This window comes from Enhydra lutris, unplaced genomic scaffold, assembly GCF_002288905.1.
Source record: "Enhydra lutris kenyoni isolate GAN:26980312 unplaced genomic scaffold, ASM228890v2 scaffoldscaffold19, whole genome shotgun sequence".
Taxonomy (NCBI): domain Eukaryota; kingdom Metazoa; phylum Chordata; class Mammalia; order Carnivora; family Mustelidae; genus Enhydra; species Enhydra lutris.
In genome coordinates this window covers 16,255,391-16,270,460 of record NW_019154103.1, presented here as the reverse complement: position 1 = coordinate 16,270,460, position 15,070 = coordinate 16,255,391, and the positions used below count along the sequence as shown (strand labels likewise).

General features: G+C 33.9%; 1 pseudogene across 1 annotated transcript; it reads left to right on the top strand.

Moving 5' to 3' along the window:
- Positions 1-13,921: 13,921 nt before the first annotated feature.
- On the top strand, positions 13,922-14,586 carry LOC111148395 (annotated as a pseudogene). Its single transcript, XR_002640693.1, has one exon. The product of XR_002640693.1 is annotated as a peptidyl-prolyl cis-trans isomerase H pseudogene (transcript).
- The last annotated feature ends 484 nt before the right edge of the window (positions 14,587-15,070 follow it).

Genomic DNA, 15,070 nt, shown 5'->3' with positions numbered 1-15,070 from the left:
GCCCCTTCAAAACCCTCAGATTGTTTTTTAGAGTCCATAGTCTCTCATGGTTCATCTCCCCCTCCAATTTCCCTCAACTCCCTTCTCCTCTCCATCTCCCCATGTCCTCCGTGTTGTTATGCTCCACAAATAAGTGAAACCATATGATACTTGACTCTCTCCGCTTGACTAATTTCACTCAGCATAATCTCTTCCAGTCCCATCCATGTTGATACAAAAGTTGGGTATTCATCCTTTCTGATGGAGGCATAATACTCCATAGTGTACATGGACCACATCTTCCTTACCCATTCATCCGTTGAAGGGCATCTTGGTTCTTTCCACAGTTTGGCAACTGTGGCCGTTGCTGCTATGAACTATTCTCCTAAATTTCTGCCCCAAACTCTCATATTTTACTGCTCACATTGAGGTTTATGATCCTTCTCAAATTAATTTTGAGTTCTTATTTTGCTGTCTGTCTTTCATGCAAAAGGTTTTCTCAAACATCTGGTGGTCATGAGCTACCCCATTCAGTACACAAAAAGCCAACTAGAATCTCACTTTAGGTGAGAAGAGCTTAATAGCTGAAGGGCCTCAGTGTATGGGATTGCTGAATAGAGACTAGTATATTTCTAGCTTTTCTTTGGTTCTGCGAGTTTCCACAGAGAAATCTTCTACTAGGAAATATAAACTTGTGATTTGACTATGGTACCAGATGCTCAACAGTATCTGCTGTCTCTAAATCTAGAGACCCTTTGGTTAGTCCTTTCAGGAAAAAGAAAAAAATCTAGACCTCCCCCAGAGTCGAAGAAGAAGTATGCAGTCAGTTGTTTGGAGTGGGGAGATAGAGCAAGTCACCTAATTGCTTTGTATTACCAACTTTCAACATTCTTTGTTTCTACCCCCCACCATCACTGTATCCCATATTCCAATATGCCATTATTGTCAATCCCTAGATTCTGAGGGACAAATAGGATCATTTCTTGATTGATGTCTACCACAAAATGTGAACTAGAACTTCATATTTTTTCTAGTTTGCTTAGAGTTGTCACTTGTCCATTTTACCTATATTTTAAAATATCATATTGATCTCCATTATCTGCTATTTTCTGTCCCCATCAGCTCTACCCATCCTCTTTTGCCTTATAGGTTTATGATTTTTTTGTGTGTGCTTGCCATACAAAACCATGTTATCTACATTCTTTGTCTGATTTGGAGTCACTGTTGGCTCCCTTTAGCACAAGATAAATTACATTCTGAAAGCAAAGCAAAACAACAAACGAGTTGCTATTAAATTGATAGTGAAAAATAATTAATCTCCCTGCCTAAAGTTCAACAAACTTGAGTTTATCTATGTTTTTTTCTTTCACATTTAAAAAGTACCTCTATAGGTTTTGAGAACACCAACTCCCAAATGCTCATACTAACTATATTCAAAATATCTGACTTATTTTTAAACAAAAGTTTATAAAATATTAAACAAATTATATTGGAAAAAATCACCATCTTTCTGACATTCCAACAGAACCGTTCTCCTTTTAAAGTTTTCCTGAGTTTGATAGTGCCTGCTACAATTTCTTCTTAAAAAATAGATTGTGTGTTTTTATTGCCATTAGAATTACATAAGCCAGTCTAGCTGGCTAGGCAATTTTCTCCTTTCATCACTACTCCATGTTTTATCCCTCCTGGGAATGTGCCCCTGAATGCAAATTTGCCTCTACAAATAGACAAGAAAATGTCTTAAGACTGATGTCAAAGAATAGCTGACTTCCCTAACTAGCACCACCATTTCAAATCCATTTTTATTAAGATACAAATATCAAACAGTAAATATAACATAAAGATAGTAGATATGCATTTATCAAGTCCTGGTTTTCAAATGGGGTAAGAGGGAGGCAGTAGAAAAATCTTGTGTACTTACAAGAAACAATAACAACACAACTTTGTTGTTTCAGAAATGTACCCCACATATTTCCCTCCTCATCACCTTAGCATATAAATGAGAAATCAGCTCTGAAGAAATAAGTAACTTTGCTTTAATCACATAACCACTTGCACCAGAATAAAACTAATATTTCCTAGAATCCCAGTCCAGTGTGTCAGTGTGTTTATTTCCATTTGTGAACTGCAGACATTTAACATTTATCTTCTTCTCTTTTCCAATTATTTTGACTAGTACTCCCAGGATAATATTAAATAAAAGTAGTAATTTGAGTAACTATGTGGTTCTTGCATCCAGTAGAAATGTTCCTTGTATGACCATATTAGTCATGATTCTAGTTTTGGGGTTGAGAGGCACATGATTTACATGTTAAAATACTACCGTTACTCATTTTTTGGAGAATTATTTTAAACAACTGATGATAAATTTTCAACACTTCTGGAGAAAAATAATGTGATTCTTCTCTCACATGTAAATTATAATATAATTTTTATATTAAGCCATCTTTGCATTCCTGCTATAGATCTCAGTTGAAAAAGAGAAGTACATGATACTTACAAGAAATGCACCTCAATGCCTTTTCTGTCTCTGCTAACAATACTTTTCCTTGTCCTTGCCTTTAAGTGTGTTTTAATATGATGTGCTTAAAAACTGGCTTTTTTTGTTTGTATTTTTCCTCCTTGCTATGTATAGAGCTTTTGGTATCTTTTGTTTAATGATTTTGGTCAGCTTTTTGTGTGTATGTATATAATATGTATATACACACACACACACATGCACACATATTTGTGTCTATATAATATAGAATTTTATAAACTATATGTACATTTATAAAACTATATATACCTAACATTTATAAGATTACTGTTAAGAAAAATGAGCTAAACTTGACTATTTTGCTCCTAAGATAGACTAAAAAATTATTTTTATTTTTAAATAAGATGAAAAATCATTCTTCTGCCTACCATAGACTGCATACCATATCTTATTATGTATGACATACCTTGTATAGACCTTCTTGGAGAAGTAAAAATTGTGGGGTATTTTTTTCAACAAAGTGAAGACTAAAGTTGTTTCTAACTACACTACTGACTTATATTCAATTTATATCTTTTATAAGAAAGAGAAATAGTACAAAAAGAGAAGGCTAATATAATGACCTAAAAAAAAAGAAAAATATCATTCTCTATTAAAATGGTCATTGAAAATTAATATCAGATCATTGTATCTTCAACTTACTGATCATACTAACGTACCATGAACTATAGAAATAATTGTTATGCAGAGCTTCCCTAAGACCTGAAATTTATTATTTCAAAGTTTCTGCTAGGATCAAAATCCTGAAAAAGTCTGTTCTAGAGATTATAATATTTATATTTAACTTACTACCTTCCAATGTACATTATGTCTTTTATCACCTCCCAGAAATTTCTATGACTCTGGAACAATTTTACTCCATTTACCTATCCCACACTTTGTGCTACTGTAGAGCTGTGTTTTTACATATAATTGACTCCATAAGAAGTTTATGCCATTTTTGCACAGTGATTATTCATTCATATGAACTCATGTAATGCCCTTACAGCGGCTTTCCATTTCTTCATGCATATTTGTATTTCCATTTCCCAGCATTTTCCTTAACCTAAAAAAAAATGCCTCTCAGTATTTTTCAATGTCTAAAATTGAATTTGTGTTTTATAAGTTCTCCCCTTTTTACTGGAAAAGATTTCATTGCATCTTCACTTTTGCAGGATTAGTTTTACTAGTTTGTAAAATTCTAAGTAGACACTTGTCTTCTTGGAACATTTTAAAGACGCCATTCTACTGTTTTCTGATTTCTTCCATTTCTGTTGAAAAGGCAATTCTAAGTTTTATTTTTATTCCTATGAAATTTATGCTATTTATTCTCTCTTCTAATAATATACTTTCCTTGTTTCTGTCTGACTCAGGGTTAGGTTGCAGGTTTTGTAAGGTAGATTTTCTTCCTCTAATTCATAAATGTGACTGGAACATAGCCCTTCAGGTCCAAGATCCAGGTAATTCTGTACTGCCCTTTCTCCTTGGTAAATCTGTATTATTTGTCTCTGTGGAATTTTGGAATTGCCTCAAAAAATTGCCTCCTCTCTGCATTTTTGGTGCTTTCTGTTTTCTTCGTACCCTGTAGAACTTAGAAATTCCACAGATACTTTAAGAGAGAAGGCTGATAAACATTGGATACTTGGCTCTATCTGCCCTGATGCAGGACTTTGCTCCTTCAACTACTGACTACTTTGGCAGCCCTGAACCCCAGTGTTTTGTCTTTCCACATCTATGAGATTGTCCAAAACTCTTCTGGATTCTCTTCTTCAAATGGCTCTCACTCCTTTGCCTGACTCTAAAAAAAAAAGAATAGAAAAAAAAAAGAATAGAACATGATAATTAATCAGTTCTCTCAATCTTTCTTTTCCTCTGGTTTAATTTAACCATGCACCAATGTGTTCTTCATTAGCCATAGTCGAATATACAGTCAATTTTTCTTTATCATTTGCACATGGACTAAATACTTTTTTAAAACTCAAGGCACCTGCCAGAATAGTCTCTCTAGAGACCCCAGTTGTTTCAATTCTTCATAAGCACTTCAAATATATATGCATACACACACATATCTGAATCATAGTTTCAGTTTTTATCCATCAACTTCATCCATTTATATAAAAGCCAACTGAATGTAAACTATGGTTGTTCTCTCCATTTCTCTCTGATAGTCTCATGATTGACTTAGGGCCTTACTGATATCCTGAAATTGCCCTCACAAAAGTAATGAATTGACCTTTTCAACACTGGATAAATGAGAATCTACTTTTTTCATATTTTTAGTATCTTTTCAAAACCCACATGGTTAATCTTTATTCCCTTATGAATTCCCTAACATTTCTGGGTTTGTGAAGCTCTATTGAATCCTGGTTCTTTTAAAGCAGTCAAAGCCTAGTGCAGTTTTTCTTTTGATAATTTCTACTTCACCTCTTAGGCTATATAGTTATATGAAGTTAAAATAAATGCTATATAGATTTAAAATCCATTGAAGATCATTATCTTATCCTATTTGCTTCTATATCTCAATAGCATTTTGTATACTGCAGGTATTTAATAAGTAAATTTCATTAAATGAAAACAACAAATCATAAAAATTTGAGTGTCCTCTATGTACAAAATAGTTACAGAATAAAAAATTTCTTAGCAACAATTTCTCTTAAATGTTAAAGATATTGAAATTTTGAGTAGCATAATCAGAGATGTGTTTTTGAAAAATCAATCAAAGCGTAGTATGTGGTTAGATTAATTTAGAAAGTTAAGACATGTTAAATGTACTATTACCTGGGCTGAACGTTTTCTCAAAAATAAGAGTTGCTACTTGATGTTTGTAGACAACACTGCTTTGCCAAGAACTAATGATACACCTACCTTGAAGTCTTTCAGGTTCTTCAAACTTGACCTATTCAGTAATAAAACTATTGTTTTCCTCTTCTCGAAAACCTACTTTTCTCTTTCCTGTGTTTCTAAATTGGTGAATGATACAATTCAAATGATTGCTTTAAACCAAAATCCAGTCATACTGGACTGTTTCATCTTCTTTATTGCCTACAACCAGCAAGTTCTGTAGATTGTACTTCCAAATAATTCTTGACTCCAACTATTTCTTCTTAATCCCACTGTCAACTTCCTTTATAAGCTCCATTAACATTGCACCTTGCAGAATTACTGTAATACTCTCAAAACTCCTCTTGCTTTCTTCCAATTTTTGCCACACTATACAGAATGAATGCTCTTTAGAAAAGGTGAATCCAATCACATCATGCCGTTGTTTAAGATGCTGTAAGTGCTCCACATTGCTCTTTATATAAACGCTAGCACGTCTTATAGGCTCTACCTCATCTGCTCCTCTTTTCTCTTCAGCCGTATCCTGCGCTACTTCAGACTTAACTTGTTCAAATACCCTAAACAAGTCATGCTCCCTCTAACCTCAGGGACTTTACACATGCAGCCCCTCCACCAACAAGTCTTTCCTCACCTCTTCCTCTGATTAATTCCTTCTCATCCTTCAAGTCTCAGCTTACATGCACTATCTTTTAGAAAGCTTTCCCATACTCCCAAAATAGAGATGGTTGCTTCTCATGAGCTCCCATAATCAAACTGCCATTTCATATAACTTATCACCATGTGTTGTGATTTTCCATTCACTTATCAGTTTCCCTCAATGGTATTATTTGAAGAAATCCCTTATTGTAGTATTTTTCACTATCGTTTTCTTAAAATCTAACAAAAGGATATGTGGTAGGCAATGCACACATACACACACACACACATATGTAATACATGTATGGAGATTTCATTACATAATTGAATGAATCATCTTGAGGCTTTCCAATCCATATTTATTATTTTTAAAATAATATAATAATCTGAGAGACACACATTTCAGAGAGTAAAAGACAAGGAAAAGAGAAGGAAGAAAGGTCCTTATTTCATAGGGCTTATTAAAATTTAGTTGGAGAACCAAAAATAAATATTATGCAGAAAAATATAGTTTTAAACCAGAAGTATCATAAAACTTCCATGCTATTAAATAAATATGTTGTATTATTTAGAATGACCTACCTGATATTTGACGCAGAGCAGAAAAGGACATGTTTGAACTCTGCAGCATTAAGTCTCATGAGTTCAAAACATATTTATGGCATTTAAGTAACTATCACTTATTTTTTAAGATACTGTATTTTCTTTTCCAATTAAATAATTCTATAATTTCCATAATTTTAGTACTTTCTGTGAGTTAAATCTCCAAAAAGATAATATGGGGTAAGTAACAAATTAATATTGTAGACAATAAATCTTTTTTCTTTTTTTTCTAGTAGGAAAGTCTCTTTCCAAGGAGTACAATCAGAGAGTTTATGAAGTAGATGGGATTTTGGATACACCTTAATTGTTTTTACAGGCAAAGATATGTGAAAAACAAAATTTACATATAAAAGAGCTCTAATACTGCCATGTCTAGAGCATGCTTCCTTCTGATTGAATTTCGAGATTTATGAGTTAGTTTCAGATTGTGGAGAACCTTGGAAGCTACATTAGGGAGTTTATTATAAAATAAGAAAACTTTAAAATCTGGAAGGCAGGGAGGGATGGCATGTGATAAAATACAAATTAGAGACAATAGTTGACAAATGATATAAACAGAATAAATTCAAATTCAAAAATAATCCTATCTATGGGGTGCCTGGGTGGCTCAGTGGGTTAAGCCTCTGCCTTCGGCTCAGGTCATGATCTCAGAGTCCTGGGATCGAGCCCCGCATCGGGCTCTCTGCTCAGCAGGGAGCCTGCTTCTCCCTCTCTCTCTCTCTGTCTGCCTCTGCCTACCTGTGATCTCTGTCTGTCAAATAAATAAATAAAATCTTTAAAAAAAAAAAATAATCCTATCTAAAATTCTTTTTGATACAGGTATTACCCCCTTGGGGATTATGCTGCTTTTCTAGCTCAAATTTCCACCCAGTAGCGGAGAGGTAGGCACAAGGCACTTCCCTAGAGTGTTTTCAACAAAAAGCTCTACCTCCAAGCTGGAAGAACTTCAATGCCCCTTACCATGGGCTGGATCAACTTGCACTTCACAGCCATGTGTCAATTTGTTGTGAGATATTATTAAGACTTATTTAACTGCCTGCCTTCCTCAAAGCCAAAAGCTCTATGAAGACCATCAGGTTCTTTATTCCATTCCCAGCATGACTCACACTGAGTAGGTGTGTATTATTCTTTTAAGTTAGAGATCTTGTCATTGGGTAAGGTCAAAAGCTCTGAGGGTAATCTGGTGTGTGTATGGATGTGCCCATTATCTGTCATGGAGGAGTTGAACAAGAAAGCCACTATCCCTCACCACAGTTAGAATATCTACTTAGAGCTCCAACACAGTGGCACTGTGCCCAGTTTCTTTCCTGGAATTTTTCCTCCCCTAGCATACTTGATTTATATTTTAAAATGAGCTGTTCTGTTCATTATTGAGCATTTGCAGAATATTATGCACGTACAAAGTACTTATCCTGTAAATTATTTTCATTCACACAAAGAAAGATGATATTCATGATATAGATATTTTTTAGATGAAAAAACTAAGTAAAAAGATTGCTATCCTATCACATAGCTAAACAGAAAGTCAGCCATTTATTTGTATCTCCCTGTGAAACAGAATATTACTCTGGAAGTCATAGTTATTAATTCCATTCTATTGCTTCTATACAGCCTCAGAAAGGCCTTTCTTAGTCTATGAAAGTAAGCAAGGGATAAAGGTGTCCCTTTCCTGAAACACTGGCTAAATAGATCAAAACCTCCCCATTCAGGTAGGTAAGCAGACGTTTGAACTAATCATAAATATTGAAACATAATTACACAATACAAATACTAGTGAGAAATATATTCTCCAATACTGTAACTTTTCACTTGAATTTTTTAAAAAGGCTTTTGTTCACATTTTATATTTACCATGACAGTTTTTGGTAGATTGAATTTATAAACTAAACCCACCAAAAAACTTTAAGCTTTCCTGAATCTTGAGTTTATACCCACTTGATCAAAGAAGTTATTTCTAAGTTATTATGTAATATGTTCCAGGAAAATAAGTCTGCTGCCCTTCTACTCCCCATATATATATGTATGGATGGATGGATATGGATACATGTATATATAAGGAAAATAAGTCTACTATCTTCTACTCCCCAAATAAATGTATAAAATATATATATAATGTATATTATTTATATTTACTATAAATGTATTATATATTGTATAATACTACGTTATATATTATATACTATAATATACTTACAGTATATATTATATTATTAATACATAACAAGTTGTATATTATAAATTTATATCACTTTACTATATATTTTTATATTATATATATTTTTACATACATGTATAAACATTGGAACTTCCAAAAAAAAGTATTTATTGACCCTTAAGATCACATTTCCAGGACTGCTTTTTACACATAAATTATTGTTCTTTAATCTGTATATTTTTTAATGTGTTCAAAAATTTAATGATATATATATCTGTCAGTATAAAGTATTGTGTCTCATTATTTCAAGTTACCTAATTTGCATTGTACAAATCTCCCCTTACAAATGATTTGAATAATGAGGTTAACACTCAACAAAATCAGTTCAGTCTGATTTGTATTTAAGAAATAAACCATTCATCAAAAAATAAATAGGTCACTTACTTTAAAACAAAATAAAAACATGTCTTCCTGGAGACTATCAAAATCTATTATATTCCTTATTACTAGGCCATCAAAAAGAAAGAAATCTTACTATTTGCAAAGACATGGGTGGAACTATTATACTAAACAAAATAAGTCAGAGAAAGACAAATACTATCTGATTTCACTCACATGTGGAATTTAAGAGACAAAACAAATGAACGTAGGGGAAGGGGAAGAAAAATAAGATAAAAACAGAGTGGGAGGCAAACCATAAGAGACTCTTAAGAGAACAAATTGAGGTTTCCTGGAGGAGAGGTGGGTGAAGGGGTGGGGTAATTGGATGATGGGCATTAAGGAGGGCACTGGATGTAATGAGCACTGGGTGTTCTATGCAACTGATGAGTCACTGAATTCTACCCCTGAAACTAATAGTACACTATATGTTAACTAAATTGAAAAAAAAAAAATCTATTACATTCCTAAAGCATACTGTACTCTGAATTCCCTTCTCTGAATTCAGTGCTTTTGAAAGGTGAAATTAAGGTCTGCCAACAATATTCCACTTGGAAATTCCTGTTACATTCACGACTTCAAAGGATCTACCCTTATGCAAGAAAATACAAAAATGAAGTTCAAAAGCTATGGATACATCATCAAAACTCTTTTTTCTCCCACTAAACAGTCTAGTAATCTGCAGATTATCTATAACCACTCTCCGACCAAAATCTGAAGATTTCTTTCATTTATGTCCTTTTTCCCTGTGGCCATGTCACATTAAAAATTAGAATGACTAGCAGAAAAACCATACCTAAGTAATTGTGAAGTTAGAATTGTTAAAAATTACTAAAATTTGTAAATTGTATTTACCCTAAAGATACAAATGTAGTGATCCAAAGGGGCATGTGCACCTGAATGTTTATAGCAGCAATGTCCACAATAGCCAAACTATGAAAAGAACCTAGATGTCCATCAACAGATGAATGGATCAAGAAGAGGTGGTATATATATACAATGGAATACTATGCAGCCATCATAAGAAATGAAATCTTGCCATTTGTGATGATGTGGATGGAACTAGAGGGTTTTATGCTTAGCAAAATAAGTCAATCAGAGAAAAACAATTATATGATCTCCCTGATATGAGGAAGTGGAGATGCAATGTGGGGGGTTTTGGGGGTAGGAAAAGAATAAATGAAACAAGATGGAATCGGGGAGGGAGACAAACCATAAGAGACTCTTAATCTCACAAAAAAAACTGAGGGTTGCCAGGGGGGAGGGGGGTAGGGAGAGGGTGGTGGGGTTATGGACATTGTGGAGGAGTATGTGCTATGGTGAGTGCTGTGAAGTGTGTAAACCTGATGATTCACAGACCTGTACCCCTGGGGCTAATAATACATTATATGTTAATAAAAAAATTTTTTAAATAAAAATATTGAGATTTTGGAGGATTATTTACTTTCACAAATTTCTAATCCTAGTCCTAGCCACACTGCCTATTCCTGAAGTGACATTATTTCAATTCGAAAAAATAATTCATTATTTAGTCTTTCACTTGAGGTCAGGAAAATTATTTTAGTTTTTATAATGGTCCATGTTTTAGCAGAAAAAGTATCCAATGTACATGCATATTCTTTGCCTACAAAATATTCTGCTATTAGCAAAACAGTTTTTGGTACTTCAATTGAAATGTAGATACATAAAATTAAAAGACTCCTCCTGCAGTAAATAATTCCAAATACTTTTAAAAACCTTTCATTTAAAAAGCACTCACCATGAGAAATTTCTTCCTTAGATAAATATATTCAATATAACTTCCAGTTCTTATTTCTATGCATAAGTCAAATGCCTTTCCTTAAAAAAAGACATAAAATTATGTCATCTAGTCATTGAACAAATAATTATTTTGTACCTACTGTGTACTAAAACCATTTGTGAACAAAACAAAACAGTGCCTACCCTTTTAGAGCTTGCTCTTTAATAAAACATTGTTCAATTACTTCAAGATAATTTTTCTTAGAACACAGTTTTCAGAATGTAGCACGCTTTTTAGACTCCTTTTAATGAATTTTAGTTGTTCAATATCACTATTAGAACAACTAAATAAAAGGAAAGTATGATTAAATCTCTATCTTTAATCACATTATGTTCCATCATTTTATTATTTATAAAGACACAATATGTTCTAAGATACGACTTTACATTGTATACTTTCATACTCAGATATGCATACATTTAACACAGAATACCCAATCAGTCCTTTCTTCCTCTAAATGGTACTGATTCATCCAGAATAATGTCTCTGGAAAGAAACACTCACGTACTTGTTATACCTACTAGAACTGACAGCAAAATAAATCACTTTGCTTCTCTGAGTTTATGTTAATACCTACAAAGTAAAACAATTTCTACTTTACCTACCTTACAGAGTTGTAAGGAGCCAATTAAAGTTAAAGAATAATTTTAATAATAAACTATGGAGCATAATATAAACTATAGTTTGCTAAGTATAACAGTTAGATAGCTATTGTTGCTATTATTATTCTTACTTCTTTAGGAGTTCCACTTACCCCTGACATTATTTTATATATTGCAATTGTACCTTCAAATTTTTAAAACAGGATTGAATAAAAAAAATTGAAGTCACCTAAGCTAACCAATGCAGTTATTATCTGTGTGGCCTCCTGTGTCTCACTTTACATTCCTATCAACATATAGAGATCATAAATATGTTCATATGAATATGCATGTCTTCATAGAATGTTTTATTTTAATAAGATTATGTGGGAGAAGATTACATTAAATATTTTAAAAAACAAACCAAACTGTGGAAAGTACCAAGATGCCATTCAACAGAAGAATGGATAAAGAAGATATGGTCCATATATACAATGGAGTATTATGTCTCCATCAGAAAGGATGAATACCCAACTTTTGTATCAACATGGATGGGACTGGAAGAGATTATGCTGAGTGAAATAAGTCAAGCACAGAGAGTCAATTATCATATGGTTTCACTTACTTGTTGAGCATAAGGAATAACACGGAGGACACAGGGAGATGGAGAGAAGTGAGTTGGGGAAATTGGAGAGGGAGACAAAACATTAGAGACTGTGGACTCTGAGAAACAAACTGAGGGTTTGGGAGGGGAGGGGGGTGGGGGGTTTCGTGAGCCTGGTTGTGGATATTATGGAGGGCACGTATTGCATGGAGCACTGGGTGTGGTAGGTAAACAATGAATTTTGGAACACTGAAAAAAGAAAAAAAAACATATAAACTGGCCTAAATGAAAATCTCCATAGTTCTTCTCTTCCTCATTTTTCTTTATTATTAGTATTAAATAATAGCTGCTATCAAGTCAGATGTTACCCTAAGCTGTATTTATGCCTTTAACTTCTTGAACTCAAGTTCAGTATTTACATAAATCCTAATATTTTCATTTGATTATTTTAGTCATCACTCATTTTGAAATCCCAGTTCCATCCTCAGATATTTCTGTTATCTCTCCAAGCTTTGATCATCCATATTTTTAATGAGACTGCATTCCAAATCTTCAACCAAGTCATTGGTAGAACTCTAAAATAGAATGTCAGCTTTAAGTGAGCCTTTCACATATTCAAAATCCCTTTATTCAGATTAATACTGTCTTACCAATTGTAGGGTAAGCCCTTATTCCCTTCTTCAAAAAATATTTTTTTAAAAAAAACTACAAGTATGACACAAGTCCAAATGACCAAATAATAATAGTAACTGGTGTGTACATATCCTATCCTGGTGTTCCTCTTTAAGAGACATGTCTCAGAAATATTTGCCTAAATAAGTGCTCTCCTGATGAAAGAGTCATGATTTTTACATGACAAAGGTATAGGACATGGGCACAGAACAAAGGGAGACTAAGAACATAGAGAATCAACTTTCTTTAAAAGAAATTGCACATTAAGATTCTAGAGGAAGAGTTGATGATTAGTGCAGGTCATAGCCCCCTGCACAGGAAACCAGTTTAGACAGGGGACAAAGTTGTTTCTAAAAGTACAGACGAGTCGAAAAGTTATGATGAACTTTCTGTGGTCAGAGGCCTGGTGTAGGCCTCCACTTTCAAGTTCAGTGAAAAACTTCATCCTCAGTTCCTACAGAATTCAGTGTCCTTACTAGCACTGATGATGCTGTATTAAAACTATCTGTATCTGTATGTCTCTGTAGAATACATAAATGAATTAGCACCCAAATAATTAAAGGAGGATATTTTTGAAGAGAGGCCAAAAGGAAAATATTCTGCATTTTCAGGACAAAATTATGTGGTAGAAGCTCCTTTGGTTTTTGATTAAGTAGTAATGGCAAGTACAGTTGTGTTTTTCAGAAAATTTAGAGAGAACCTAAGCCCATAGCTGGTCAGTTTGTGGTTAGAAGAGGAAGGACAATCAAGAGAATGTGAAACTTTAAGCTGAATAAATCTAAGTGACTATGAAAGTGCATATTTGTGTCTATTTTTTATACCGTAAAAGATCATAAGCCCGGTAATTTCTTATGAATTCTAATTTTGTAAAAGGATGAAAAACACTTACCTGGATATGATTCAGGAAGGAACACTGTAGAACAGGGAGAAGAAACCCTTTCACTGTGGTGTCATGGAATAGCTATGAGTCTTCTCCTTCGCTATGACCTCAACTTCTTCACTCTACCTTCCATTTCTGATTAAGTGGATATCCACCCAGGCAGCTGAGGGCATAGATGAAATCATCCCATTCCCATACCATCAACTGGCTTTGTGGACGTTGTGCCCAAGATGGCTGAGAATTTTAGGCAGTTCTGCACTGGAGAATTCAGAAAAGATGGGGTTCCGATAGGCTACAAAGGGAGCACCTTCCACAGGGTCATAAAGGATTTCATGATTCAGGGTGGGGATTTTGTTAATGGAGATGGTACTGGAGTTGCCAGTATTTACCGGGAGCCATTTGCAGATGAAAATTTTAAACTTAGACACTCAGCTCCAGGACTGCTTTCCATGGCAAACAGTGGTCCCAGTACAAATGACTGCCAGTTCTTCATCACCTGCTCTAAATGTGATTGGCTGGATGGGAAACATGTAGTGTTTGGAAAAATCATTGATGGACTTCTAGTGATGCGAAAGATCGAGAAAGTTCCCACAGGCCCCAACAATAAGCCCAAGCTGCCTGTGGTTATCTCACAGTGTGGGGAGATGTAGTCCAGAGCAAGACTGATCAGACCTTCACCTCTCTGCCATTGTGGGCCTTCCTTGCTCTGGGTGATGCTCTTGAGTAAGATAATCCGGATTGGCCCCTGTGTTTGCTTCCCTGCCTGCTGCGGCCCTTTTTGATCAAGACCTTGGAAGTGTCACAGATTCAGAACCCAAGTTTTCTGTTTAAGTTTTCAATTGTAAATTAAGTTTTGTTTTGTTTTGGTAAAAAAAAAAAAAAAAAAAAAAGAGTTCAGAGGTGGTGGGGCCTGGCAATTTTAGGATGATTTGAGTTCAAGGCATCCATATAATTACCAAAATAGAGAAGACTATTACTAAACTCTTATAATTTTATTTTTTATGGTTTTATTTAATATGACAAAATATGCACTATTTAAAGGAATTTGATAGAAAATGTTGCTGTATTTTATACTGCTCACATCTACACATATCTATAAGATATAATACTCTGTCTCTTATTAATACAAAACACTTGAAGTCCTGTTTGTTGACTTATATTATCTCCAGGTTCTTAGAATCCTAATAAACAAAAAAGTGTAACCTTATATCTAAACTTTAATGTTTGAAAGAACTAAAAGTATGCTCCATTATTAAAGAGTTGTAAAATTGTAAGATCAAATGCAGAAATAGAATTCAAGAGAAATGTCAAACCGTTTTTTATGTTTCTTCCTCAATAGACAATGCAAGATACATTCATCAA